The sequence below is a fragment of the Topomyia yanbarensis genome, chromosome 2, assembly GCF_030247195.1.
Source record: "Topomyia yanbarensis strain Yona2022 chromosome 2, ASM3024719v1, whole genome shotgun sequence".
NCBI lineage: Eukaryota > Metazoa > Arthropoda > Insecta > Diptera > Culicidae > Topomyia > Topomyia yanbarensis.
Genome location: NC_080671.1, coordinates 365,883,892 through 365,890,204, shown reverse-complemented (window position 1 = coordinate 365,890,204; position 6,313 = coordinate 365,883,892). Strand labels below are relative to the sequence as shown.

The 6,313-nt window shown below is 38.8% G+C and overlaps 1 protein-coding gene across 2 annotated transcripts in view; it reads left to right on the top strand.

Moving 5' to 3' along the window:
• Window positions 1–392: 392 nt before the first annotated feature.
• The window catches only part of LOC131684445 (putative epidermal cell surface receptor), a 153,281-nt gene continuing 147,360 nt past the window's right edge, over window positions 393–6,313 (top strand). Inside the window, exon 1 of one of the 2 annotated variants that reach the window (XM_058967314.1) lies at window positions 393–527. The gene's annotated coding sequence lies outside the window, so the exon portion shown is untranslated. Of the gene's footprint in view, window positions 528–1,172; window positions 1,303–6,313 lie in introns of those variants that run through there. The other variant, XM_058967315.1, reaches the window with a different exon arrangement.

Below are 6,313 nucleotides of genomic sequence, written 5' to 3'. Positions count from 1 at the left end.
GACGGCTTTACCCTATAAAGCTGACAAAACCATTCGAGCTATGAATATTGTATAAGCGTAGGCTCTTTGAATTCCATTACTCTAAAGCTTCAACGTACAACTGTGCCGCAAGCTTAATGAAGGTTACTGTACCGGAGCTTTAACGATCGTTGAGACCCGCAACATATCGAAGCTGGGCCGCCGCATAAAACAGTCTGCTCTTCGTTAAGTCCCTATCTAGGTTTTCTCTCTCCATCTCTCTCTCTCTTGGCCAACCAACTGCTGCGAGTAAGCTTAATGAAGAACGCACGCCGCTGCTGTGATTTTGAACATGCCGCGACCACAATTCGAGCGCAGCGCGCAGGATTTCTCACCTGTTTGTAGGGTTGCGCGCCGGCATCTTGCCAGTTGAGATTTAGACGCCGATCGTGCCGGTTGTTCGCGTTCTCACGTAGTTCCGTTGATTCGTATAGGGGTCCCTGGCAGCAGTGCTTCTGTATTTTTTTGTTCTGCCGTTGCAGTGTTGGTGTTTGTTGTTTTCTTACAAGGTGAGTGATGGCAAGTGGTTCGCCAGTCAGAAGTGCTGGAAAGAAGAGCTAGAGAATCTAGGTTTTGTCGTGATCTGGTGCAATCGTGTATTCCCTGCAAGCTTAATCATCCGTCCGCGTTCGTCCGCTGGAGGATGGCTTCAATTTGGGCTCGAAAAGAGATTGTTCCCAGCAGCCCAGTGGCAGACAACATTTATGCTGATGGCATACTCTATAAGTGAAGTGAATCAAGCGTCGCGGGAAAACTTGTGCAATAATTTTGGCTCAGGCTTCATTATTGTGATGGTGTATCTGTAGGTTGTTTTCGGCGGCAGTTTTGGTAGAGTAAATCGTTTCGAATAAATGGAATTTATACCCATTCGGCATACACAAACAGTGAGTGTGAGAACAGCTTTAGGTGTTTTGAAACAACATTATAATTCGTGAATTGTTTTTTTTTCTGCTTTACAAACCTTTTAAAACCGACCGCAGTGTTGGTTTCGAATCACACCGGCGCCATTTTTTCGGGGGTGTTGCTACAGCGGGCTGCTCAGCTTTGTAAAATGGAAATGAAAGTTTCAACAAGTGAATGTCTCATTTCTTTTCGAGTCGAATCACCGGCTGAAATAGAAAGTGCCAGTGCGTGATTCGAGGGCCAAGTGACAAAAAACCAGCTGCGAAGACGGCAAATAGTTTTCAAGCCGTGTGAGATGGAGAACAGTCAACGATGGAACTGATGACCGGATTAAATCGAAAGCAAAGCTCACCAAGATGGACATTCTTCGACCGTCAACAGGTTTGGGCAGATTTTCCGCCTGCAAGCGCGCATACGGCACCGATTCACACTCGATCAGACTGTAGGAAGCGTATCTTTGCATTCACGCTGGATGGAATTGTTTTCGGATTTCTCCTCGATTGCGCGCAATTTTCTCTTATCGTTTTCTGCAGTATATGTTTTCTGGTTATCGTGACCGTCGGTGGAAGTGATATGGTAACACTAGTGTTATTTGCAATTAATAATCGGCAACATCGTAAACCATGTTATTTCTGGAATGTGGCCGTGCATCTAACGTTAATCAAAATCAAATATTTCTACAATGAAAATAACTTGGAATATACATATAGCGTGAAATTGGAGCAAAAGTGCAAGATGCCAGTTTTTTTGTGAAAAAGTTGCATCTAAACATATTTACAGAAATCGATCGCAATTTTAATGTTTTTCGAATTTTTTTTTTCAAATTTATTTTTGATCTTTTGGTGAAGCGTTAGACTCTATGCTATATTTTTCCCGCAGTTGAAAATTTAGATGAAAACCAATTTTCTCCACTAATGAGAAAAGTTGGTAAAACCACTTTTGCACTAAGTTTTGTTTTTTTTGTGTTTCGAATTCATCTCGTCAGTAACTAGCACCACCTGGGTGTCTAGTTAGACGATGTATCTAAACTAGTACCCAAATTAGCACTAGTTAGACACAAAAAATTCCAAACAGTTCACACGACATATGTGAACGCCTAAAGCCACATGTCCCGAATGATGTCCCGGGAAGCAAATATAGCTCTGGTTTGCTGACGAGAAAGCGAAGACGAACTCTTGTCTTTTGGTTCAAGAAACCAAACGCCTGGTATTATGCAATAAAAATTGGACGAAACCATTTTGCGCGTTAAGGGCACAAGACCTATTTTTAATTAAGTTTTGTTTTTTTTGTGTTTCGAATTCATCTCGTCAGTAACTAGCACCAACTGGGTGTCTACATCATTCGGGACATGTGGCTTTAGGCGTTCACATATGTCGTGTGAACTGTTTGGATTTTTTTGTGTCTAACTAGTGCTAATTTGGGTACAAGTTTAGATACATCGTCTAACTAGACACCCAGATGGTGCTAGTTACTGACGAGATGAATTCGAAACACAAAAAAAAACAAAGCTTAATTAAAAATAGGTCTTGTGCCCTTAACGCGCAAAACGGTTTAGTCCAATTTTTATTGCATAACACTTTTGCACGTAAAGAGCACATAACCAACAACTAAAGAAGTTTACGTTTCGACTTCGTGTCATCAGAATCAGAAACTGAGTTAGAGCCAGGGCTAAGTTAACGCCGGATTGACACCAGCTTCACAAACTGAGACACGAATTGTGTTCTTGGGCAAACCCTTAGTCAAGCATCAGATCTGGTTCGGGTTCTATAAATTTAAAATTCTCAGGTTCGGGTGTTTCGAATTTGTAATTCTCGGGTTCAGGTTGGGCTTTCGAAATCTTAAACGTTCGGGCTCGGGTCGCGCCCGGGTTTTTTAAAATTTTGAAATCTTTGGTTCAGGTCGGGTTGGAGTTTCGAACTAATCAAACCCAACAATTGCTTGTCGGTGTTTACAACTATTCAAGTAGTTGAATTCGCCATATTTGTTGGCGCCTGGCATTAATGTTGTACATCAAGATTTAACTATGAATATTCTTGGCTTAGCTGCAATCTCCGAAATTCAAATAAGTTTGCATTTAAACCAGTGTTTGCAATGGCTATGGCACGACCAACCCTTTGATTTCCAATATTTTAAAGAATTGATCAAAAAATCTATGTGTTCTGTGCATTCACTATCAGGTTTGTGCAAGTTTTAGAGTTGTTCTGAAGCGAAAAAAAGATTACACATCCCATAACAGATTTACATTCTAACGTTGATGATGTCACATCGAAAACACACCAGACAAACTTCTGATACCAGCTTGACCGTACCAAAAAACTCAAGCATCATATGAATAATGCTGCCGTATATATGAGCTGTGCAAAACAATATTATCCATAACTGTATGGGCAGAATAATAAAATTTCATGCGTCGTTCTTCCATTATGCATATTTGTTTCTGTGTATATAGTTGAATCTAAAACACACGTACATATATGTTCTTAAAATGCCTTGCATATAGTCAGGATGTATCAATACTACCCAGATACTGTTCATTTCAAGAAAATGTAAAATCGCCAGGAATCAGGAATCAGAATATATTGGCTTAAATGGCACGTTCCCCAGGGATTTGTGCCTTGCCATGTGTTTTCATCATTTCCTGAGCGGAAGGAAGGGGGAAGGAGGCAAGTTAACCTCACAAGTAGTTCGACTCGCCTGCGAGTAAGCCCAAAGCTCTTTACCACATTGAATAAGAAACTTTAGTATGTCTCTGAGTTTCAGTCGTCCAAACGTGGTGTCGTCTATATAAGGACGGCGGAAAACTCGAAATTGCAATTGCGCTATTGCTGGACAGGTGCATATCAGATGATATGAGGTTCCGTAGTCGGATTCACAAAGATCACATGAAAAAGACTCAGTGCGCTGAATAGTTGCCATGCACAGTGGCGGATCTCCCTAAAAATCTGGCCAAAAGTCGAAAATAGTTTTGATTGACCTGCAAAGGTGCATACTACGGTTTTTTGGGGCACAGATTACAATTTTAATGTCAGATTTTCAAAATTCAAAATGGCGGATACAAAATGGCCGATATTTTAATCTAAATATAAGTAAATTTTCACGAATGAACGTTTAATGCTTCCAGTGTATGTCAATAACGTTTATAATGTATCGAATTTTAAATAGTGTGCAGTTAAATGATAGAATTTGTTAATTTGCACACATTAAGATGTTTGGGTGTCTAGATAATGTAGCTATTACGAGAATTGATGTTATTAGTCATTTGGAAATATTATGCAACATAGTTACAAAACTTTTAAACTCTCTGTACGATTATTCTATAATTGCTGTCCGATGCACATATTTCTCAAAGAACGAAAAATAGTATTTTTCTAAATTACATAAAATAAGCCGATTCTGCGACGAAATGCATGGAGTGAAAATTGACAACAAGTGTGCAAATTATAGTAACTAAAAATGAATATGAGAAAAATACGAAAATAAGTGAAATTCACTAAGATTCATAGTTTTATTTAAATTAAATTTGACCGAGGATTTCTCCAAAGTCCATTATTACGATGAAACGGCTATTTAAATTCATGCGTTATACTTGGTCAGAACATGCTAGTACTGCTTCCTGGTATAGTTTTGAGCAACCACGTTTTGTTGTGATGCTTGCTATGACTGTCAACCTTCTCACAAACAAATTCGCCAAGCTGGAGTGTATGCCAAAGCGAGCTCTTTGGCAAAATCACGGCCAGTATTCCAGTATTCTTTTGAACTTCTCTACTCTTTTCGCTTGTAGTATCCAGTCATATATTCCACCTCTAGACTTGTTTTGCTTTGCATGATCAAAAGTAGTTTCTCGGTAACATTTAATCATGGTATTCATAAACGATTTTTGATATTTGGAACCTTTGGCGATCACTTCTGTTGACCTCGTTGGATTTCAATATGAAGGAGCAAAATTATTTACGTCTTTTACGTTCCACTTTTGATAACTTTTGAACATGTTTTTGAATTTCGATGAAATTTTCACCACTAAATACACAATTCTTCCTAATCAAAATGCAGTATTGTGCAATTCGCTATGACAACCGGAGGTGCATCAGTAATTAAAAGTACGAGTCCAAATTTTAAACTGAAAATCTTATAATCCATCTCCGTCTCCACTTAATCAAAGATTACTCATAAACGGGCAAATTCGGGCAAGAATTTTATTATGTTCCAAATGAAGAATCGTTCATGGAACACGACTTGCCTTGAAACATAGTGGACATACGTGGATAAAAAAAGTATTTCAATAATTAACAAAAATGTCCGTTGAAACCGTCTGCTACAAAAGCGTGAAAGTTATTGACATTTTCTATAAACAGGCAAAATAATATATTTTGACATCAATACATATAAATAAAGTACATACCGTCAGCATAACTTTCCATTATTACACATTTGAAACTGGCATTTTTAACAAAATCTAGCTACACTTTAATAATACTAATATTTCATGTGCTCGATGATATGAGCAAAACGCGATGGTTTAAACTGTTTGGATGTGTCAACATCCCAAATATGGAAATTTTGGAGTGTTTCACTTAAAATAGCATGCGGAAGCACCATCTGAAGGACAATGTATGTCCTAGAACCCAAAGTACTACCATGCAATTTTCGGCTTTCGGCTAGAGGTGTGCATTTTTAATCGGCGGCGGCGTAAGCGATATATTTGGCCGGCGGCGTTGGCGGCGTCACGCCGTTGGACTCTATCGGCGCCTATGCAACTAAAAAAATTCTTGGCAGTGCAATTCCTTTCCCAAATTTTCGGTTTCTCTTGTAACAGACTTCGCAGCACATACAAACAGATGTTACAGCTTGAAGAAAATTCTAAAAAAATCATCGCCCACAATGTACTACCGACATCTGTTAAACACATTGCACAAAATGTAGTTCTTGCAACCAGATCAATTTTTTTTTTCAACTGAAGCTCCAAAAATGCACACCCTGCTTGCCAAATGCAAGATAATAAATGAAAATTGGAACTATTTTTACAACAGTTGTTACGGCATTTAATTAGCAAGGGACTGGAAGGTGAAGTATATTTTTCAATATTTAGAGCCATAGTACTCAAGAGAGAGCAAGTAGTTGAAGGGAGAAAGTTTAGAAAAGCGTGGAAGGATCATATATGCAAGCTTAGCCGTAGTCAGGGTCTTTTGGCATTAGAAATACGAATCACCTGAGTCTACGGCATGTCCGGACAAGCGTAAAGTAACTTGTTACTTCATGCTGTCGGAACCGACTGGTCATAATTTTTGTGTTTTCACAAAACTAGTTCACGCAAAAAAATGGCATTATACTCAAATGTTTAGCAGGTGGTTGTGTCTGAATATGTTTCATATTTTTATGGTTCTAGTTCATAACT